We start from the raw sequence: 24,526 nt of genomic DNA on the forward strand, positions 1-24,526 counted from the left end.
TGAGATCCTGACCTGAGTCGAAGTCAGACGCTTAACCGACTGAGCCACCCAGGCACTCCTTAAAAGAAAAAAAGTCTTAAAATTGGTATTATAATAGAAAGTTTGGTAGAAGAAAGCACTTTGGACTGGACCAATGAGGTTTCCTGGGCCCCACTCCAGATACACCAAATCAGAATCTCTATGAATGTGGTTTGGGTATCTGGAGTGTTAATAAACACCTGTGAAGGGTACTTCTGATGCAAGTGACTTCAAAATACACTTTTTGAAAATACTGGATTTCGAGGCCAAAGACCAAATCCTAGATCCCACTCATTTTCCCAAGGTGTTCATGAGGACGCTAAAGCTATAATGGCTGGTAAAGTTCTTTTGCTTTTACCCAAACTTCCAGAAATACAGAGCCAAAGAGCTGTTCTGCCCTGGCCGTCCTTTGGGGGTTTGCAAAGTGTGCATTCATGGATGGAAGCTCCATCCAAAATGGAGGCCTTCCTTTCAGCCTTCAATCCTTCAAGGATTAAAGACAACTGCACTGCTCCCTTCAACATTCTGGCTCTTTAGCCATTCTTAGGCCGTGGCAACCTGGATGGACTTTGGTTTGTCCATGCCATTTTTAGAGGCCAGGTTTTTTATAAATGAATGAAATATGCCACTATTGGTCTGTTTAGCATAGTTACTTGATATGAATATTATTTTAAAATAATAAAAATAACTGTGACTACAGTTCCAAGGTCAACCATTCAGGAATTTGATTATTTTTTCAGCTCACCAAAATGAGGCAGACTTTTGTGAAAAGAATCATCTGCAGAATCTCACAAAAGAATGATATAGAAACTTAAAAGACCATTATATTGATCTATAGTAAAGATAATGGTAATAAAGACTAATGGGTATTGAACCCTGACCCACACCATCTCATTTAATACCCCCTACTCTATAAGTAGAGATCATGATTCTCCCCATTTCATAAATGAGAATTGCCACAGCATTGGTAACTTACCCAAATTGTCATAGTTAGCACTTGGCAAACTTGGTTTTAAGCCCAGGCAGCTGGCTGACCCCAGGGCTGTGTACTTACCCACTGACTACACCATAGGGAAAGCCTATTGTCCTCTGACACCATACCAGTCAGTCTGCACTGGTTCTTTGTTTCCTATGTTTCACCCTGACCAACCAATTCCCCTTCCCACAGACACCTTCTCTTTTTAGATACAACACCATCAACTATGCCACAACCAAATTCCATTTGCTTTTCCACTTTCTCCTCTTGAAAGTCCTTTCGCACGTATCTAATACCTTCCATTAGGTACTGCTCCTGTAACTTAAGTCTTTAGATTTGGGCAGAGGGAGGGTCCCTTATTGATGCCTAGAACCGCTTTTAAGGATCAACTAAAACTCCTAAATAGTTTTCCAGTCTGCTGATAGAAACCTGGGCTTGTATACTTATGCCATTGATTTTTTTTTTTTAATCTAAATACGAAACTTTACATATATCCCTGTGGGATTCCATCTTGTGGTTTCAGACCAATGTCGGAGCTTGTCAAGATTATTTTAAATCTTGATTCTATCATCTGCAGTATTAGCTATTCCTCCCAGCTTTCTGTCATCTGTAGATTTTATTAAATGAAACATCCATTCCTTATGCAAATAATTGATAGAAATGTTGAACTACACAAAGCCAAATACAGGTAGCATGACAGGAGGGATTTTTTTACTTTTAGTAAACTCTGTGCCACTCATGGGGGTTGAATTGATGGCCAGGAGATCAAGAGTCTCATATTCTACTGACTGAACCTGCCAGGTGCCCTTTAGGAGGGATTTTTCGCAAAAGGAATATAATACTGGACTGAGCATGAGGATGCAAATTTAGTCACTAGAATTAACCCCCAGATGCGCTATTGAAAAGAGTGTTGTCCCATTCTTCTGATGTTCTCCAGGCTGCCATATTCAGGCAGATGCACTGTGTCATTATCACCACTTCTGAGGCACCTTTTCATATACTTCCTTACCTTCTATAATTCATTGTCTCAATAGTCAACAAGCATTTATTGATTACTTATTAAGTAAAAGTCACTGAGCCTATATGCTAAGGTTATAGAATTGAGGAAAATAAGTAAACTAATCACCATGGGGATTCTCTGAGGAGAGGTCAGGAAAGGCTTCCTAAGGAGGTGCACCTGGCTTGAAGTGGAAGATCAAGAGTGAATTGGCCACACAAGGAGTTGAAGGTGGAGAAGTGGTCCTGAGCTAGGGTCACAAAGCCCCGAGGCCATGTTAGAAGGCTGGATTTTATTTTAATCACATTAAATGTATTCCTTGTGACTCTTATCTATGAAGTCTTCCCCACCCACCTCAACTTTCTCTAATCCTTGCTGCCTTGAAAATCCTACAGCAGCTGTTCTCCATCCCAGGGGCAGGTTGCCCTTAACCACATACCCATATTTTTACCTCATTAACACGTACATGTATCTTTTGGCCCTCAGTTCATGAAAAAGCATTGAAGACTGAAACTATGGTTTGCGTCCCCACCCTGTTCCCTCATACTATCTCGCACAGTTCTAAGCATCAAGATGGCAGTGTACAGATTCTCGATGAATTGAACAGGGGCAATGGCAATAAACGACAGTAGCAGTGGGAGATAGAGGGGAGAGTGACAACCAGGAAAAATGGCGCACATGGCGAGGAGGCCGGAAGACTGGGAGGGAAGCTCCGCAAGGGCAGGGATCATATTTGTGATGCTCCCTCTTGGTGCCAAGTGACAGCAGTGTGCCCATTTTATCTTTCAATAAACAAATAAAATGTGCTCCAATTTTCTCAAAAGAACTAAGTCATACTTATTATTTATATGTTTAGTCCTATATCCCAAGAACAGAATATGTCTTTGGAGTCCTCTGTTTAGTTCCCTGAGGTGTGAGATGGTGCTAATTTTATGCACAATTTCTTTATACATGTCAATATGTACTTCCAAGGGTATGCCAAGCTCATACACAAACTGGTCTGATTATTATACTTTATCTAACAAGTCAGGATATGTAGACAACAGATGGAAAATAGATTGGAAAGTCAGGTTGATTGAGAATGGCTGGCTCAGCTCTGTGGGAAAATGAGGCACAATCTACTGGTGATGCCTACCAACCACGCATGAAGGATGTGGCAATTGGAAGGCACGAGGGCCTACATACACCTTCCCCGAGAGCTATTGCCTTCAATGTGGATTTCTTAAAGATTTTTGGCACAATCTAAATACTCATCATCATCCTTTACCTTATAAACTGTGTGCATATGACTCCATCCTTTCACTTTCTTATTATAAAATAAAACACATATATTAAAACATATTACTAAACAAAAATATGGAAGATATACATACAGAGTTCAACAATTTGTCCACCCACGTCGAGCAATAGAACGTGATCAGTTTCTTACAAACTGCTCTTTTTTGCCCCCTCCTGCCCACCATTAGCCTGATATTTAAGGATATCACTTCCTTGCTCTCCTTTACGGTCTTGTCACCTAGGCTGTATCCCCAAGCACCAAAGTTTGATTTGGTTTTGTTTCTTTTTCTTTTTGGGATTTTATATAAATTGAATTATATACTATACATTCTTTTGTGTTTGGCATATTTTGATCAATATTATGTTTGTGAGCTTAATCGATTTTGCTGCAGGTAGCTACAGCTCATTCATTTTTCAATGTTGGAGTAAAAGTGTGAATATATGACAATTTTATTTGTCCAATCCACAAGTGACAGACATGTAGATTGTTACCAATTTTTAACTAGTTTACATAATGTGGCTGTGAATTTTCTTACACACATTTCTAGGAGTACGCTTTTCTGTTGGATCCATGCCTAGGGAGTAATTGTTCATAAGGTCATAAGGTACTCTCATGTTCAACGCCAAACTGATTTCCATAGTGGTTGCTTAATGTCACTTCCACCAGCAATGTATGACAATGTCAGGTGCTTCACATTCTGACCAACAGCTCGTTTTGTGGTCTAGTCATTTTAGCCTCTCTCCTATGTGTGTGAGATTTTATTATGGTCTGAATTTTTATCTCCTAATGACTAATAGGCTTCTTTTATATAATTTTTGACCATTTGAATATCTTCTTTTGTGAAATGCCAGTTCAGGACCATGTGCCAGATTCATCGTCTTCCTTTTTAAATTACAGGAGTTAATTTTATCTATTCTAGACATGAGCCTTTGTGAGTTATATCTGTTACAAGCACCTCCTGTTGGTGGCTTCCTTTCCACTCCCCTAGTGGTGTACTCAGAGGAAAAGAAATTCTTAATTTTATGTGATCCTTTATATCAATATTTCTTTTTAAAGCTTGTGCTTTATTTTGTCCACTCTAAGAGACATTTCCTCGTCCTAAGGTTGTAAAGATATGCTATATTATTTTCTAGAGGCTTCATTGTTTTATCTTTCACTTTTAGGGCTACCTGGAATTTACTCATTTGTTTGTTGTTTGGGGATCTACTGTGAAGCAGGGAGTCATTTCATTCTTTCCGAAAGCATAGCCACTGATCCAGCATTGAAAAAGACTCCACTGAAGCAGTGTCTTTGTTTCGAATCCAGCGGCCCTATATGTATGGGTTCCTGGGATTCCTAGTTTATCTTTGTATCCAGGTGGCAATGCCATAGTGATTTCTGTAGTCCTCCCATCCAGTGGAGCAAATCCTCCCGTTATTCCTCTTCATCAAATGTCTTGGTTGTTGTCGGCCATTTGCATTAAAATATGCATTTAGAATAATCTTTTCAAAAGTTCCATTTTAAAAAATTCGCTTGGGATTTTATTTTTTTTAATATAATTTATTGTCAAATTGGCTTCCATACAACACCCAGTGCTCATCCCAACAGGTGCCCTCCTCAATGCCCATCACCCACTTTCCCGTCTCCCCCACCCCCCATCAACCCTCAGTTTGTTCTCAGTTTTTAAGAGTCTCTTATGGTTTGGCTCTCTCCCTCTCTTTTTTTTTTTCCTTCCCCTCCCCCATGGTCTTCTGTTAAGTCTCTCAGGATCCACAAAAGAGTGAAAGCAAACAGTGAAAGTATCTGTCTTTCTCTGCCTGACTTATTTCACTTAGCATAACACTCTCCAGTTCCATCCACGTTGCTGCAGATGGCAGGATTTCATTCTTTCTCATTGCCAAGTAGTATTCCATTGTGTATATAAACCACATCTTCTTTATCCATTCATCAGTTGATAGACATTGAGGCTCTTTCCATAACTTGGCTATTGTTGAAAACGCTGCTATAAACATTGGGGTGCATGTGCCCCTATGCATCAGCATTTTTTGGAGAGAAATAACATATTTCTATATAACAAAAAGGACACATTTTTAAATTTAATTTTATAATTGAAGCTGGTATATAGAAATGCCATTTTTTTTTTTTTGTATATTGATCTTGTATCCAGTGATCTGATAAGCTCACGTATTCCAATAATGCATACATATTTTGGGTTTTACATACCTAATGGTATCATATACAAGTAATAGTTGAGTTCTCCCTTTCTAATCCTCATATGTTTCATTTCTTTTGTTGCCTTGCTATACTAACTGGGATCAGTGCAATAGTGAATGGACTAGACTATTAGTGATAGTAGACATCCTTATATTGTGTCCAGTCTCAAAGGTTTTAATATTTTATCATTAAGTATATTGTTTGCTGTTAGGTTTTGGTAGCTACTCTTTTCTTGATTAAGGAAATTTCTTTGTATTTCTAGCTTGCTAGGGTTTTTTTTTTATCATAAATGGATGTTGAATTTTATCAGATACTTTTTCTGCATGTATTTAGATGATCACATAATTTTTCTCTTTTATTCAGCAAATGCAATGTATTTGTTGAGTTTGAAGTAGCAAACCAACCTTGAATTCCTGGAATAAACCCAAAGTGGTAATGATTTATTATCCTTTTATATATTGCTGAAATTTCTTTGCTAATATTTTGGTTTGAGTTTTTACATCTATGTTTATAACAGAGATTGGCATATAATTTTATTTTATTAAACTGTCCTCATCAAGTTTTGGTATTAAGGTAATGCTGACTCTATAAATCAAATAGAGTAATACTCCCCTTTTTCTATTCTCTGGAAGGGTTTTTTGGGAGATTGGCAATCTTTCTTCTTCAAATGATAGGTGAAATTTGCTAGGAAAGCCATCTCATTCTAGAATTTTCTTTGCAAAAAGGTTTTTTAAGTATGAATTCAATTTCTCTAATAATTATCGAACAATTCACACTTTCTACTTTAATTCATTTTGGTAAGTTGTGTTTTTTAGGGAATTGGTCTATTTCATCCAGACTTTCAAATGCATTAGCATAGTTATTCATACTATCCTTTCATGAAATTTTTTAGTGTGTGTAGTATCTGTAATCATATCCTCTTTTTCATTTGTGACATTGTTTTCTGCATTCCGTTTTTTCCTCAATTCGCTTCATGAGGGATTTATCAACTTTATTAGCCTTTCAAATAACTTTCGGACTTGTGGATCCTTTCTACTCTATGTTTGTTTTCTATATCATTTGTCTGCTCTTGTCTTTATTATTTCCTACTTTTTATTTTATTTGAGTTTAAGTTTCAGCTTTATCTCTACACTATTTCAATAGCTACTCAGCTTATTGATTTTCAGCCTCTCTTCTTTTCTAATATATGCTTTTAAAGCTACAGATTGGGGCACCTGGGTGGCGCAGTCGGTTAAGCGTCCGACTTCAGCCAGGTCACGATCTCGCGGTCCGTGAGTTCGAGCCCCGCGTCGGGCTCTGGTCTGATGGCTCGGAGCCTGGAGCCTGCTTCCGATTCTGTGTCTCCCTCTCTCTCTGCCCCTCCCCCGTTCATGCTCTCTCTCTCTCTGTCTCAGAAATAAATAAATGTTAAAAAAAAAAAAATTTAAAGCTACAGATTTTCCTCTCAGCATGGCTTTCGCTGTATCCCACGAGTCTAGACACATATTTCTCATTAATATTTAGCTTAAATTGCTTTTTTTTTTTTTAATTTTTTAATGTTTATTTTTGAGAGAGAGAGACAGACCGTGAACGGGGGAGACAGAGAGAGGGTGAGACATAGAATCCGAAGCAGGCTTCAGGCTCTGAGCTGTCAGCACAGAGCCCGATGCAGGGCTCAAACTCACAGACTGCGAGATCGTGACCCGAGCCGAAATCGGGCGCTTGACTGACTGAGCCACCCAGGTGTCCCGACTTTTCCATATTTTATGCTTAGGTATGTCTCTAACAAATACATTGGCCATAATAATTTTAAAGTTTGTGTCTCGTAATTCCTATATCTGGAATCTCCATGGGCCTGTTTCTGTTGCCGAGTGGTTTTGTGAGTTTCCATTCTTGCCATCTTGTCTCCTCACATGCCTACGTATTTTCTTTTATTGCATAATACTTACTGTAATTGAGCATTTGTTTATAGAATTAATTTGTGGCCTAGGATGACATTAGCTCGCCCACAGAAGATTTACATTTGTCTCTGCTTTCAAGCCATAATCACTTCGATCCAACTTAAGGATGATTCCGAACTAGTCTCCGTCCCTGCTGGACCTCTCTGTTTCTGGTCCACTCATACTCCCAATTGCCAATCTCTCCCTGCCTGATCCCACCGCTCAGCTACCCTCTCTTGAATTGGCAAAGTCCCCTTGTGGAAGAGTAAGCCCAAATGCTGAGCTTACTTCTTGGGCTTCCCTCACCTCTAGACCCTGCCCAGGTCATTCTTCACTACCTTGTCACTTCTGTAATGGCTTAAAGCAGATATTTTTGTATTTTCATCAGCTCTTCTCATTGTCTTCAGCAAGATGATCAGTCCAAATTACCTTGTCCATCATTACTTGATAGATGTACAAGTCTGTCCCATTTGTTTTGATAAAAACTGGAAGGATATAAGTAATCATAATTTATATTACATAAATATATACATAACATTTACATACATCATAAATTACATATTTTGCTGTTATGCTTTCTTATTATGATTGCTTTCTTATTACAAAAGTTTACATTCCCACTGTCAAAAATTTAGAAAATAGAAACATAAAAAGGAAGAAAATAAAAGCCACTTACAAGTTTACCATTGTGAAATATATTTCCTTCTTCCTATGCATATATACATTTTTAACAAAAATAAGATCACACTATACTTATTTTATATAGAATTTATTCATTTACTGTATCACAACATCTTGATAGCTTTATGGTATTCTAGTATGTATATGCCATAATTCATCTGAATAATTCTCTAAAAGTGTATATCAAATTTTTTCTAATATTCATCACTATAAAACCACTATCACAGACCTTATTCTGTCAAATATTTGAACATTTCATGATTATTTCCTTAGGACAAATTCCTACAGGTTCAAAAGATACAAAGCATTATATATACTGTCAAGTTGACCTCCGGAAAAGCATTATCAATGTATACTTCCAACAACAGTGCTTGAGAGCAATAATGTTCAACTCCTAAAATCAGATCAGAGCTTCTGAGAAATGATTTCCTTATAAACATAGGTGAGATTTGCCATTTTAAAGCAATTTAAAAAGGATTCTAACTGTTCCCTGTCCTGTCTTTTGCTATCATTATGACTTTGATTTCTTTGTTGGTATGTAAAATAAACCACCAGCTTGGGGATTGGAGGGATTTAGAGGCTTAGCATTGGAGGCCAACCCTTTCCACGGGGGTAGGACTGTATGAAAGCTGGTTTACTGAGGATCACCAAGGAGGAAAAACTGACTTCCAGCCCTCCAGTGGCCAAAGTAGGGCTCCTCCTTCTGGTGTATATTCACATACTCTCTATTTTTATTTTTTTCTTAATGTTTATTTATTTTTGAGAGAGAGACAGAGATAGAGTATGAGTGGGGGAGGGGGAGAGAGAGAGAGAGAGAGACACAGAATCCGAAGCAGGCTCCAGGCTCTGAGCTGTCAGCACAGAGCCCGTCATGGGGCTCGAACTCACGAACTGTGAGATCATGACCTGAGCTGAAGTCGGTTGCTTAACCGACTGAGCCACCCAGGAGCCCCTGTCTGCTTTTTAATAAAGAGTATGTGGGGGCGCCTGGGTGGCTCAGTCATTTAAGTGTTTGACTTCAGCTCGGGTCATGATCTCACAGTTCATGAGTTCGAGCCCCGCATCGGGCTCTGTGCTGACAGCTCAGAGCCTGGAGCCTGCTTCAGATTCTGTGTCTCCCTCTCTCTCTCTGCCCCTCCCCAGCTCATGCTCTGTCTCTCTCTGTCTCAAAAATAAATAAAAACATTAAACAAATTTTTTTTTTAAAAAGCAGACAAAATAAATGAGTAAAAAGCTTCTTTTTGGTAATTTGGAAATTAGTATAATACCTAAGCAACATCCTAAAATAGACAAACTTCGGTTTGGACTACCCTGTACTAACAAAGTCCAAACTCCTTAAGAGAGTCTTTTGAGATCTGACCTACCTCTACTGCCTAGGCCTTCTCCTCCCCAAACTCACACTTTAACAGACAGAAATAATGACCCCCTTTCAGTTCCCAGATAGACCCATGCTTTCTCTCTTCTTCCCTATACCATGGATATGGTGTCCTTTGCATGGAATGCCCTTCTACTATTCACTGTCAACTCAACTTATCCTTCAAAATTCAGCTCAGGAGTCAATCACCTCCACCAGGAAATTTCCCATGAGTCCTGCAGCCTGGCATAGGAGTCACTCCTGTCTCTATAGTTAATCTCCATCACTCTTCATGGTACTCCTCTGCTTACTTGTCAGTATCACCCGCTGCATTAAGAACTCATGAGGGGCGCTTGGGTGGCTCCGTCAGTTAAGCGACCGACTCTTCAGTTCAGGTCATGATCTCACAGTCATGAGATTGAGCCCCATGTCAAGCCCCGCACTGGGCTCCATGCTCAACGTGAAGCCTGCTTGGGATTCTGTCTCTCCCTCTCCCTCTCTCTCTCTCTCGCTCTCTCTGCCTTTCCCCCACTCACGTTAGCATGTACTTGCTCTCCCTCTCTCTCTTTCAAAATCAATAAATAAACATAAAAATATTTTTTAGAAAAAGAACTCATGATGTCCAGGACTATGTCTTATTTCACCTGATAGTAGCCTGAGCACTGCCCCTGGGAAAATGCTCATTAAACTCTTCTTCCCCCCAGAGACACTTGTCCATTCATTCCCCCCAAATCCAGGACTTTCATTTTCTTTTGTAAGGAAAATCAACCTAAAAATCTTGTTCCCACTCAAGTAATGGTGGGCTGTAGTTGCATAACATTCTAGAATGATCCACTTGGGAGGGATGTGAGGTAATCCCAAGCCAAGCCCTTTATGTATACGGCAAAGAGACAATTTCAGGAAGCTGAAGTGACTCGCCCAAGGTCATACTGCAGCCTCACAACCAAACTAGAATGAGACTACAGCCTTCTGGCCTCTAGACCAATATGCTTCCCACTGAATTAAGGATCTTAGCAGCAGCCCAGAGGAGAGAGTGCTTAAGTCACAGAAAGGAATCTACTGGTGGGAGTTCAAATGCTATGGCCCCCATACTAGGGAAATAACTGGTATCTCTCATCCTATGCTACATATGCCTGCTCACACTGAGGAAAGGGAAACTGCAATATTAACAAGGAGAAAAAATACTATATGTCACTATTCTATAAAGAAGATTTTTTTCTATGTTCATTCTTGTATATCCTCATTAAGGTGTTGAAACCTAATCTTAGTCTTTGTGAAGACAGAGAAGTAGAAACACTAAGCTACGCCTGCTTTTTACACTAGATGTTGGTATAATCAAAACTGAGTTTCAAAAGTGAGTTACTTTTCTTGGCTTATGTACTGTTGAAGAACTGTCCTATGGAAAACAGCAGATATCTATTTCTGAAATATGTCATGATGTAACCTAGTAAGTTAAAATCAACAACGATATACCTGCCTGCCAACCGTCTTTTATAACCCTAACAATGTTATTTTAGCATTATTACTAAATATGATCAGAAAATAAATGAGTAAGAAATATTGTACTACTAAGGTCCTGGCTTAGCCCGGGGGACAGGAGAGCAGTATGGTAAATAGCGTGGGCTCTGGGGCCAGACTGCCTTGACTTTGGCTCCGTGGCTTCCAGCTAACTTTGAGCAAATTGCGGAGCATCTCTGTGCCTGGGTTTTTTCATCTGGACAGTGGGGATGTCAATACATGTTTCAGTTGGCTGTTTCGAGGATTAAATGAGATAATACTTATAAGTGCTTAGAACAATGCAAGGCACAGGGTGAGGCTTCGAATTAGTTATTATAGTAGGGGCACTATAAATAAACGTAAATTGAAAGTAATCAACAGACCCAACTGGGAGCAGAGGTTAATACGCCCCCAAATGCAAAGCTCCCACTATTGAAATAATTTTGGGAAATAGACTATACCCTCATGGACTCCCTGTAATATTATGCCACATGAGGCCCATGAAAGAAAACTTGATGAAATATAGGCATTAAATGTTATCATGTAACTATCCATAAATTCTGGATTTCCACAAAGCAGTTCTTTCGCATCATAATTAAGGGTTTGAAAGTCAAATGATTTAAGTGCTAGTTTTAATTACCGCTTGGTGAACTTTAGTGTGTTAGAATTGTCACAACTTTCCTTAAGGATTACTCTGAAGCCAGGCAATACAGTGGGAAATTATTAACTCCTACTTTGGTACAGCAATTATCTGCATTACAAGGTTTATGCAATTAGCTGTTTAAGATGTCATTATATTTTGCCATCTGGTACACAGGAGTTTATGCATATGAACAGGCACGTGTTGAAGTGATTTTCACTATATGACTTGTTCTCAACCCAAGTCATCTCTCTAATGAGGGGAAGTTACCGTGCACCGTACATTAGTGGCAGGTGCACACTATCAAGCTTCATTTTCATTGAAGACCTTCATTTTTCCATTTTAAAGTATTCTGCACAAGTGCTGGAAAATTAATTAGTCGTTTGCAATTGAACAACGCCTGCAGACTTGTTCCTTAGCAGTTAGAGGGGGGCACGGCTTCGGTTGGGGAACCCCTCCTGCTCCTCACACGGAAGGTCGCAGGCACCCTTCATTCACATTCGGTGACAGGAGACAGGGAGTGAACCCCTGCAGTAGCCCGCCTCTCGCGAAGAGGGAAAGGGGGCCTCGCCGCAGGGCCTTCTGAGCCATGCGGGGTCAGCAGTTCCCCAAACACACACACACACACACACACACACACACACACACACACACACACACTATCCACCACGGAGGGAACGCGACAGGGAAGAGGGCGCTGCGTTGTGTCCCCGAGATGGCAGCTCCCCCCGGGGAAACGGCGTCCCGGCGCAGCCTCCTGCGGCCGCTCTCCCAGAGCGCGGGTCCCCGACCGAAGCGCATTAAAAGGGCGCCCTCTGGTGTCCGCTAGCAGCCGCCGGGTAACAGGAGGCGCGCTTAGGGGCCGGATAAACTTTTCACCCCGTTCACAAACGGAAAGCCCAACTCGAGAAAGCGTCTTGCAACTCCGCCGACGTTCTGTGCGCGCACCGCGCAGCTGAAGGAGGCTGGGGTGGAGATAGGAATAGGTCCCCTCCCCGGGCACCCCGGCAGCGTCCCCGGACGAGCGCGCTGCCCAGGCCGGGGTGCTGGGCTCCCCCGGCCGTGCCTTCCGCGGGGCCAGCGCGGAGGACGAGAGGGGACCCTGGTCTCCGGAGGCGGGAAAGAGACAAACCCCGCATCTGGACGGCAGCGGATGCGGGCGGCCCGGCTCAGCCCCGCACCTGCCCCTCCGCGGGCCGCTGGGGAGCTCCCGCGAGTAGGGGGGCTGCGATGGCGGGAGAGGAGTGGAGGCGGTTCTCAGCCTCTCCTTGCCTGGTGCCTGCCGTCGAGACTTTGTTGGAATCGTCCAGGGCCGAGCCCCACCCCCCCCTCCCCCGGAGAAGGCTTGCGAACCCCGCGAGGCCACCTGAGCGGAGCCGGCCGCGCTGCCATTGAAATGCCTCACTGACAACAGAGCTAGGCCCGCTGTTTCCCTTGGGACAGTTGGGGGTCGCAGTCGCAAGTAGTGTGGCTCTCGGGTTCCCTGAAAAACGTTCTCTCCCCGCCGCCCCCCCCCCCCGGTTGCCCCCCCCCCCCCGTTACCCCCTCCCCCCCCCCCCCCCCCCAACCCCGGCAACACACACCCACAGCACGCACGTGTTTCCTCTTTCCCAGTCGGTGTACCAGTAAGAGAGCGTAGGTTCAGCCCCAGCGGTTGTGGAGGGAAAGAACCTTCTGACCACAGGGAAGTGTGGGTTTCTTAGAGCTGAGGCAAGAAGCTAGCCTCCTTAAACCTTTTATTTGGGGCCTGAGGGGGACAGCCTGGGGACGGAGGGAGGAGTAGCTGGCTGAACCTACCCCTTTTGTCATATTTCTGCACCAGCCTTTGTGGTGGGGGATAGGAGAGAGCAAGAAGTAAGGGCAGGTTGGATGTCTTACAAGCAACCAGCCAATATTTCTAGATAGACAACAACGTGTAAAGCACTGACCCAGGCACGGGCAGCTGTTGAGAATGAAAATAGGGATTTGCACGCTGGTTAGAGAGGGCAAACTTCAGAAAAGGAATAAATTGGTTTGATTAAATATTCAAATGGTGCCGCCAGGCTGGATGTACCAATAAAGGGTGAGTACAACTAGACTTGGCTCTTGGAGTCTCAGAATTTCTGTACCTGGGTGTCCCTGCAAGTGACTTGGAGATTAGAGGTTGTTCTGTGTAGGCTCAGACTCAATAATTAAGACTCAAACTCAAACACACAGGAAAAGAGCCAATCATTCCTATTGGAAGATAAAGTTGGACTAGCGAACTGAGGCCAGATTGAGAAGGCTGAGGGGCTGGACATTGAGTGAATAAAGCAGGAAAACATGTGTTTTGGGGACAGACTGGACTAGGTCTAAGTCTCATCTATACCTCTTACCATACATAATTATGGGTCTCTGTTCCCATCTGTGAAATGGGAGCATTGTGCTGCAATGTTAGGGAAGATTATATGGGTCAAATACGACAATGTCTTCAGCCTGAAAACATTCCGTGTTAATATAACCCCTTCTTCTCTTTCAAATATTTCAGAATTGCTCCCATGATCTTTAAGCTCCTTCAGGACATCTTTAAGGGTTCTTCAAATAAACATGTGGCTGTGCCCCTTTTGTTTAAATGCAGTCAGCTCTGTTGTCTCCAGGCACTCAGGAGTCCACGCTATACTACTATCTTTTGTAGCATCAAAATTCTTTGGAAATACTTCTTTTTACTACAGGATTCTAGTAATTGACTTTCTGAGCAACTATCTCATCAGACTGGGCCATCTAATGCCAATAATATGTAACATCAGTTTATTAGACTCTCACCAATGGCTTTGGCAGAAAATTCAATTCCCCATGATCAGGAACAGCAGTTCAGCATCTCAAACAAACCCCTACACCTGTCTGTTGTAAAAAGCCATTCCATTTTATTAAGTATATTCGTTCTCAGAGCTGACCTGCAATTGACTTGGGGAGATACCCACAGTCAAAAGTTCTAAGACTGGGACTGGGGAAGGTCAACACTAATGAATTTCAAACTGGCTTATAGATTGAATCCGCCCTTTCATTACTAAAAAGAGCCCTGGATTGCTCACTGTTGGAGAAGGATACCAAAAAGAAGTAGCTAATATCTCCAAGATATAGATATACACCCATACACACACTTACAATGACTGATAGGTGTTTCCATGACATAGAAGCACAGTTCTACATTAGAGAATAAAATAGTGTCTCAAGTGCAAAGCTGTCTCTTATAAATGTATATATGGGTGACTATGTGAGGTGAGGCCATAGTTATAGCTCCCACCTTTCCTGAAGTCCTTTCTCCATTCATTCATTTATATAACCATACCTAAAGATGACGAAATGAGTAACATTAAAATTCTAGTCTGAAGGTAGTAATTTCAGAAGGAAATATTTCAGCTTGACATTTGAGCTAGGATATACATCACTATTACAACAGCACTAAGGCATGGCTCCAGGGAATGGAAGAGAGGAGAAGCTTCTACTCTAAAGCTTAGAATATAAACTCTGTTATGTCTCTGTTAGCATCTAGAACATTTGGAACATGTCAAATACATTCCACAAATATGTATTGGTTTCAACATGTTTTCCTTCTTAACTAATTACCAACTGGTTCCCCAAAACCGACAATCCAAAGCCATCTGACCTTAAATTTGATACCTTTATGGTGTTAGTTACCCAGTTGGGTTTTCCTGCTAAAGAATCTCCTGTGGCATTTGTTTCAAAATGAAAATCTGTTATATCATTAGAAACAATGTATAGAAGCTGAAGGTGAAAGGCAGTTGAAGTCTGAGGTCTTGGCAATGCATTGGCAAGCAGAAGCATCATGGCAGGGCCCAGTAGGACAAAGAAGAAAGTGGAATGCACGAATTTACACACAATGCCCCAAGCCAAAGCATTTTATCATTTAACTCTCAGGCCTTGTGTATGTTTAGTTATTCTCAGATGTGAAAGGCAGTTGTCCTGGGGAGGAATGGTGGTTTGATTTGGTACTTAGGTAGGGAAGAAGAAACGGAACCAATGAGTAATTGCTACACAATGGAAAAACAAAAGCAATGAAAGGAGTGTAACTCTCCTCCCTGAACAGTCCAGTCCTTTCACCGTAAAATGTTGCTATTACATGGACACGAACCAGCAGAAATATTTAATGTGCAAAGATACTTACTAAATAATTTTTATAACCGAATCACCAAAGCACTATCTGCCAAGGTCAAATACCAGGATTTGGCAACAGCCATGCTGTACCAACCTTCTCCGTGTAATGGTATTTGTTATAGTGATATTTGATTGATTCGGTCATATTTCTTTCTTTAATGTTATTCATATTTATAAAAGTGTAAGTCAGTTCATTCTTTGGCTTCTCCCTTCGCTCCCCTGCCCCCTTCTTCCACCATCAGTATTTCCCTGGGAAACATTGTCACACTCCACCATTACTAAGGCTATTAGCACCATCGTTTACTATTTACTATACCTCCAACACAGGAAGAACACCAAGGTGTCCCCTTCTCCTGCCAGACCTTTCTAGATAACTTTTTAAAGTGTGCTAACACTAGTTGGGACCATCCTAAGTCATGGTGCATCAGAAGGCATCTAGATGTGTAGTCAGAAGATCTGGGCTCTCCATGACCCGGCTGCACCTCTTGGCTGTGGGATGTTAACGGATTCCCCTGAAGTCTCTGAACCAATATTTCCTCTTCTGCGATGAGAGAACTTGAACTCTTACTTCACAGAGGCATTATGAGAGTTACAGGAGACCTCACATGTACAATTATTTAATATAGTAACCAAGCACATAGGATGTGCTTAACGAACTGATGTTAAGGGTAGATTCTGAAATATCTGGGACAGGAATTTTTTTTAAGTACTCTCTATGCCCAACGTGGGTCTTGATCTCATGACCCTGAGATCAAGAGTCACATACTCTATTGACTGAGCCAGCCAGAGGACCTTGGAATGGGAATTTTTTTAAGTAGAGGAAAAAAAAAAAAAAGGTGAACCAATTATACCTTGCAACCTGATGTCTTTATTTCTTCATCTTTAAAATGGGGTAAGGCAGGGGCGCCTGGGTGGCGCAGTCAGTTAAGCGTCCGACTTCAGCCAGGTCACGATCTCGCGGTCGGTGAGTTCGAGCCCCGCGTCGGGCTCTGGGCTGATGGCTCAGAGCCTGGAGCCTGTTTCCGATTCTGTGTCTCCCTCTCTCTCTGCCCCTCCCCCGTTCATGCTCTGTCTCTCTCTGTCCCCAAAATAAATAAACGTTGAAAAAAAATTTAAATAAATAAATAAATAAATAAATAAATAAATAAAATGGGGTAAGGCATACCTTAGAAGGTGGTAGCAAAATTTTTAATTAAATGAGGTACTAGTATGTGGTAACAGTAAGTGATCCACAAATAGTTTATTATTTGTCTGTGGGAAGGGGATTAGCTAGAGAGTAGTTGTTAAAACCTCCACTAACCCATCCTTCTATCCTAATCAGACACTCAAGCCTCTTCGGTTCCCTTTATCTTCTTCTAAGGCCCTAATCTTCGAGAAACAGCACGCAGCTAGCCAAAGTCTTGTATGTTCGATTTCTTAGGATAAAAAACCGTTTTTCATATTAGAAATAGTTGAAAACTCCCTACAAGTCACCTACGTTATCTCATTTCATTTTCACAAGGACCCCGCCAGACACAGGTCCTCCACCCCCCTTCTGAAGGTAGAGCGTTTCTATGAAAATTTTTGTAGACCGAAATGGTGTAAAACAGAGACAATTATTATTATATTCTATGTGAAAAAAATTTTAGTGCTCCCAAACCCAAAAAAATAAACTCTCCTAGACTGTTCTGATACCTTACCACACATCTTGTTAAAAGGACTCACAAAATAAGCACAGAGGCTCACAGAGAATTCAAAGGTTTACGGGTTGGATGCTGAGATGCTGACTGTAGCTCCCGGGGCAGGAGCTTGGGGGCGCCACTCTAACTGCTCAGGGGACTCGCTGCGTGGCTGAGGGCTGGCCATAACACAAAAACGCTGATGGCTAGTTTTGCAAGAGTCCTCTTCCATTTCTTTCTGCTTTCGAAAACAGGTACCAAGGTGGGTCTTTGGTGAAAGTGAAGTGGCTGGCTCACACTTCCAAAAGCGAGGGATAAACTGTACCACTGCTCCCCTTTTAAAGGATGAGGAAACCGAGACTCAGAAAAATTAGGCAGCTTGTCCAAGGCCACACAGCCACAAAGAAACACGCTGCACTCACTCCCTGAGACTAGCCTGGAGGAGAAACTTCTTCGGTATAGTAACCCAATTCCTGTATTTACCCCCCCCCCCCCCAATTCCCCGCTCCCCAGGGCCCTCGGGACGCTTGCTGCTGCCCACAGACCCGTAACTAGAGGGCAGAACTCGGACGCTGGAGCTCAGAGGCGGCTCTGCACCAACCAGGCCCTGCTTGGAGGGGCCGCAGCACTTGGCCCGCGCTCCCATCTCCCTCCTGCTACCTGGAGCTCGCCTGTAGGTGGCGCCCTGATTCGCTCAGGGGAACTTGGAGAACGTGGACACGGGTCACCAGCTGCCTCCCCTAAAGGCCAATTAAAATAGTCTCTTGGCGAGCTCTGCAAAGGAACCTTGGCAATGTGGCCGTGCCCCCCTGCCCGGTCTGTCTTCCACCTCTCCGCCCTCCCCCACTCGGGGCTGGCGCGCCGGGCGAGCAGTTAGCCTGAGCTTCCTCCGAGGTAGGGTTCAGGCGCCGATCTCCAAGCGCTCTAGGCCGAGCCAGCCGCCCCTGGTTTTTGTGCTTGGATCCCCGGGCCTTGAGCCTGCCCCCTCCGCTCCCTCCCCGCACCCCCTTTTGCCGGCAGCTGGAGCGGGGGTGGAGGGTGGGGGAGAGTGTGACCCCGTGAGTGCTGGGCGGGGCAGCTTTAAAAAACTTCTGAAAGGCCTCGTTCAAAGCCTCCGAGAACAGAACTTGGGCCGGAAGGCGGTTTCCAAGGAGGGGCCTAAAAGGGGGCGGGGGTGCACCTGCAGGGCCAAGAGCTCCCCAGCCTGGGAAGGGGGGTTCGGTGGCCCGCGGGACCTGAAGCCCCCGCCCTGCACTCGCCGCCTGGCCTCGGCCTCCTCTTCCCTAAAGCCCTGGCCCCATGGTGGGGGGGGGGGGGGGGGGGGGGGGGGCGCCTGTTAGTCCCTCCAGGGACCCTTCGCTTTCATCTTCCCTACGGGAAGGCAGGGCGGCGGGGTGGGGGGCTGCTCTGGCCCGCGATCTCCGCAGGGTCTTCCTTCCCTCCAGCCCCTCCCTAGGAAACTAAGATTTCGCAGCAAAATTGAATTCCCGGATTTTAATTACAATCCACTCCGGTGGGAGACAGCTGAGCAATTGGGCATCACGATGGAGGGAACGTTCCCATTTTACATCCCACCCCCCCCCTCCATAAAATCACTGGGGAGGGCGAGAAGGAAAGCCTAGGAGTGGCCCGCGCTGGGTGGGGGGAGGCGGGAAGGGGGTGGCCAGGGACGGCGGATGGGATAGTGGCCCCGGCGGCGTCTGGAGCCGCTGCTGTCGCTCTGCGCGCTGGTTGTGCCATCTGGGGGCACTTGAGGAGGGGCCGCCGGACCGCCGCTGGCCGGGGCCTCTCTACCGCAGACAGGGAGCGGACGCCGTCCCTCGTGAGGCCAAGAGAGAGGGACCAAGGGGATTTTCATTAGTACCGCATTATAAGGATCATCATCCTGCAAAGTCCTTCCTATAGAGGCTCTTGAATGACTTAGGTAAATGATTTGCTCCATTTGTAGTTTCTGAAGAAGATATTCTCAGAACTTTTGAAACTGAGCGCTTTAGCGAGGGAGCAAGTACGTGGAGGCTCCTCTCGGAGGGTCTCACTACCCGCAGAGTCGTCTGGGGACAATTGCTGAGTGGGTTAGTGAGGACACCGGGGGAAGAGGTACAAGGGGGATCGCGTGGAGCTGCACGATTTAGTAAGAAGAATCGCTAAAAAATAATCTGCATAAAGTTTATTCTTTCGCTTGGGGTCCTCTTCCTTGATCTGAGGAAATAAAATACATGAGAACTGGGCGGTGGTGGTGTTTTCCAATTAAGACTTATTACACTTTCTCAAAGAACTTGAAAGAGTTAGTTTGGTGAATTTTAAGAACAATAGTGGCTGTCATTACAGGCAGCAAAGATGTAGCGAACTGAGCGGTGGATTCCGAAGAGTTTGGTTGCAACATTAACTCTCAAATTTAGTGTCTACTTCATTTAAAAAGGGGGTGGGGGGTTAGGAAACCCTTTAGGGAAGGAAAAAAGACCGAAGGAAAAATAGAGCCATGGAAACAAAAAGAGGGAGGCGAGATTAACTGTAAGAGTCTGGTCTTCATTGAGTCCCCAGTCGGCCTCCTAATGCACCACACATTTCTGTAGCGTTAACTTTATCCGGAATATTGGTGGGCCTGGTCTCTAAGCGCTTCCTAAGAAAGGACAGACTTAAAATGTTTTCCCTTTTGTGAAGGTCTAGCACTTGCTACATTAAGCAGCCCTGACGGAAAAAGGGGTACTCCCGCTCTCCTGGGCTGCTTTAAAATCTGCAGGTGTGTGTAACATCCCTCACGCCCAGCATCCCCGGCGCTGGAGGCGGGACCCGCCGGTGGACAGAAACAGGTGACCCGTATGCAGTGCGCCCCCGAGTACTCTGCTCTGACATTTTAGCAGGCAAGGACTGGTGTGTTGAAACTATCCTCCTGATGTTAGCAAAGCTAAGAGATCGGGTTTCCTACAAACTTGGCCACTCTACCCCCAGCACTCTGGGTATACAGGATGAAAGCAACATTTTTATCCCTTAAGACTAAAATGTAACCTTTAAAACACTCCCAGTACAGGGTTGGAAGCATGTCAAGGGCTCAAAGGCAAGCTTGTGCTGCACACAGGGCAAGTGCAACTTATCATGGTAAACAGTAAGAAACTTTGTAAAAGTTAGAATGGCCACTCAAAGAGATAGTTTGAGAACATGCTGCAAAATAGCCTGGTAACCACCAGACGACCAAAAATACCTGGGGGATGCATGTGTGTTCCCAAAGGCGGGGTAGTTGAGACTTGGTGCACTGGTTTGGGATGTGTTAAAGTTTATGGAAAGCAGTCCTTCCTTATCCGTACCCTCATGAACCCAGAAGGTTATACTTTCTGAGCAAAAGACTCAGTAATTTTCCCTTCAGAGTTATGGGATCCAGAACCTTTATAAGCTCAGAGAAATCACAAAACTTACACACTCCGCGATTTTTCTCTTGAGTTCATTATACAAAATACCAAAACCTTCAGATCAAAATAATTAAATGATTTGTCTTAGAGAGAAACTCCAGCAAAAGTTTCTGGAGATGAAAGCTGTGTTAGGCCCATTCCTCAGCAGTAGGGTGAGGGGTCAGACAACAAACTGGCACAAACACAGGATTTCACCCGCATTGGCACCCACATCCCCATCCTGGGTCCACACTCTGCCAGCTAAAGAACAAAAACTTATGCACTTCAAGTGTGTGAGGAGCAAGGCTTTTCATACACACACACACACACACACACACACACACACACACACACACACAAGCAGGGTCCGAGCACACACCCACAAAACACAAAAGGGGGGACTTAACTTCGGCCATTGAGGGGAAAGGCTACCGGAAAAGAAGTCTGGGGACTTCCAGCCAACACTGAAAACAGCCTTGGAGGTCTACAACCTGTCTGCTCCAGAGGCAGTCGGTACATTCCAGCAGCCCCCACAGCCCCACAATTATCAGTGCTGTGGTTCAAAAGTTGGAAACTGCGGTTTTTAATTGGGGCTCCTTCTCCCCCCTTCCTCTTCAGCGGCTCCTCTCTATAAGCGGATTTGCTTTTCCATGCATCGCTGGCAAGTCGCTTTTAGGAAATCTTGCCTCTGCAAAAACCTTTTAAACGTGGTAATATATTGCAGTCTTATTAAGTCCCCTCCAGAAGTGTGTGAAAAGGGCTCTGTTTTTCTGAAAGATTCAGGAACTCGACTATCTGACCAAAGACTCAGACTGGCCTAAGGAAGGTTTGGATTGACTCCACTCTACACTCACGTGAAAGCAGCGCACTTTGTTTTTGGTTTTGTTGTTTGGTCTGGCTTGTTCTGTAACACCTAGGAGATTTTTAAATCACACAATGCTCCCCCCAAAGGAAAAAAGCATTGAACTTGTTCCCTTCATTACAAGACATCCTAGAAGTCTGTCTGAGAGAAGGGGCTGCTGAGTAGGTGGGACCACGAATTAATGTGGAGACCTAGGTCGTCTGGGCCAAGTTCCCGGGGCAAGAAGACACGGAGGGGAGGGCACAAAAGTTTCTCACAGGTTGCCATTAAAAAGGGGGACCAGTGCAAAGAGCCCCTTCTAAAGTTCAGTTGTGCTGAGCATCCGAACATCCTTATGGGACAGCCATCCGGGAGCCCCGCGGATTTCAGCTTCCACCGCGAAAGTAAGGGTCGGTTCCACCGCGTCGCTCCCTCCTTCCCCTAGGGATGCGCCAGGCGGGCTGCCGAGAAGGGGGCGCGCCGAGGGGTCAGCTCCGGGGCCAGAGGGCGGCGCCCGGCCGCTGCGCACCGCGGCCTCCTCTGGCGGCCTCACGGTCATGACCTTGCCGGGCTGCTCCCCACCTCCTGCTTATTCGGTCCACCTGCCGTCGCCCCAACCCCCCTCCAGGCCTGGAGTGGAGGATCCCCGTCGTCCTGGTTGGTGGTGATGGAGGGTAGATTTAATTTATTTGCTCTCAGTTTCCCCAGTACCTCTGAAACTGGCCAAGTCCGCGGTCCACTAGGGACTATGATCAGTGAAGTCGTCTCCCGGACGCCGGACGTCTTGGAAAGCTCTGCGCGGCCAGACGCCCACAGCTTCTGGATGCTAAGTTGCTGCGGGCAGGGAGGAAAGAAACTCGCCAGATTTCTCATCTTTGGCTCCCGAAATTTTTGGAAATATAGGTACCTTGGGCTTCCTCTCTGGCACCTTACAGAGTCTCTTTAGAATGGTGTGCGCCTGTGATAATAATGGGGAGGGGGGAGTCTTCACCAGCTAAAGTCTCATTCCGCGTCCACAAAGGGAAGGAAGAGGGCAAGAAGGTGGAGTAGAAGGCAGCGCACCGTCTTTTATTGATTTATTTATTTAGGATATTGTGTTCATCTAACTGACCAAGTGTATCTGGAGCGCTCACGCTAGCGCTTAGAACGAATCAACTTTTCTCTCGCCGCTCTCAGCAACAGTCGCTGACGCTTTCTGTCCAAAGTTGAACTTAAAACCCATGCGCCTGCCGCCCTCTAAACTTGGTGTCGGATGCCACTCCGGACGTCCCAGGCCTGCCAGCCTGGTCTCTTCGCCGGCCCCTGGTAGAACAGTTAGTGCACCTGGGCTTCAGGTGCCACTGGAGGAAAGAAGGGGGACACGACTTTCCAACAAGCAGGGAACTAACTAGGCCTGCCAGCGCCTATCTTGTTCTGGAAAAACACCTAATCTCCACTTCCTCTATAAAGCTTAACTGCAGCTCGCCTCCAATCCCAAATTGCAAACACTAGTGGAATTGCTCCCTTAAGCATTCCTTGCCTGTGACCCTTCCTAAAGCCCTGTTCAAGTCTGGACTCTGGGAGTCATTAAGAGAGGAGAGAAATTCAGGATGCCGCTTTTCCCCTTTAAACTAATAATGATACAAAGGGAGCACGCCAGAGATTTGGGGTTGTTTTGACTTCATAATTCAATGACAGCGGCTAGGCCTAAGGTAACAAGTTGTGTACCAAAGAATACCACAACAGAAACAGTCAGGAACTGATGCCTTGGAAACTTCTCTCCAAAGGGGGAAGGAAAAGAAAAAAACAAAAAAACAAAACTTGGCTTCTTCCCACCTGGATAGTCAAAACACACATCAATAAGTACACACTCAACATATAGAGCCAATATTACATATTTACATTGAGCTGGTCAAGTGGAGAATTCTTCAGTTTCATAACTACTGTATGCATGGGAATGGAGTTTTAGTAGGGAATGTTCTGGCCTATTCTTAATAATAATAAAGACTGCTGAGCTCCTTGCTTTAAGCTGACATAAAAGCCAGATAAAATAAAGTGCTTAGAGGCCTTAGTTGAAATCCAGGAGCAGCTCAAAGATTCTTCTATTATATCTGACCTTGCTTTCCTTGTGTTTACATTGGAGTAATAATAACCTGTAACATTTATTGAGCTGTTTGTTACATGTGCCATGCTCTGTTCCAAGCACTTTAATATAACTCATTTAATCCTGACGACAGCCCTATGAATTAGTTGTCATTATAATCCCCCTTATATAAATGTGGGAAACTGAGGCACAACTAAAGCAAATAATTTGTCTATGATTACTCAGCTAGTGCATGTCGAAACTAGCTAGTGGTATGGCTCTAGCACTCACACTCTTGACCGCTCACCTCAGAGAAAAGGGGGAGGGGGGTGTCAAACAGTGGCCCCTGCCTGTGACCCTGCTTGGAGCTGTTTTCTGAAAAAGTAGATAGGGAGTAATTAATCCTATTAATCCGGTCAATCTAGACAGCCGATCTGGCACAGAAGAACTCTTACCCACTAAAAAGTTAATATTCTCTGAATTACCCAAGGGATTTAATGCATTTCATATACAGGCTACAAATAAACAAGAATATTGAATATTGTTCCAGTCTCAAAATCCTTTTGGCTGACCCTCCCTCCCCAATATAATTACAAGATTACATTGTCATTCTCAAAGAGCACTCATTATACGCTATATATACTTCAGAGCTGGGACAATAGTAGCTCTTAATATAGACACAATCTTTATTGTTAAGGACTCAGGCAAACTGGACTCCTCACTTTCATTACCTCCAGTGTCCACAGATGCCACCTGAAGAATGTGACCTCTTTTTGTCTCTACATCAAAACCTCTTCCACCCCATCATCACTGCATCTTAGATAGAATCATGGAGCGTCTGTGAAACACACACACACACACACACACACACACACACACACACACACACACACA

At 44.3% G+C, this 24,526-nt stretch overlaps 1 protein-coding gene and 1 long non-coding RNA gene across 7 annotated transcripts in view; both read left to right on the forward strand.

Annotated features, from left to right (window-relative positions):
* NFIA (nuclear factor I A) overlaps positions 1-24,526 on the forward strand; it is a 579,301-nt gene that overhangs the window by 157,627 nt on the left and 397,148 nt on the right. The window lies entirely within an intron of this gene.
* The window catches only part of LOC121027225 (uncharacterized), an 8,113-nt gene continuing 1,577 nt past the window's right edge, over positions 17,991-24,526 (forward strand). Inside the window, exon 1 of the long non-coding RNA XR_005788613.1 lies at positions 17,991-22,473. This is a non-coding gene — a long non-coding RNA (uncharacterized LOC121027225). The remainder of the gene's footprint in view (positions 22,474-24,526) is intronic.

Source organism: Herpailurus yagouaroundi, unplaced genomic scaffold (assembly GCF_014898765.1).
Source record: "Herpailurus yagouaroundi ecotype Mexico unplaced genomic scaffold, PumYag 77, whole genome shotgun sequence".
Classification (NCBI taxonomy): Eukaryota; Metazoa; Chordata; class Mammalia; order Carnivora; family Felidae; genus Herpailurus; species Herpailurus yagouaroundi.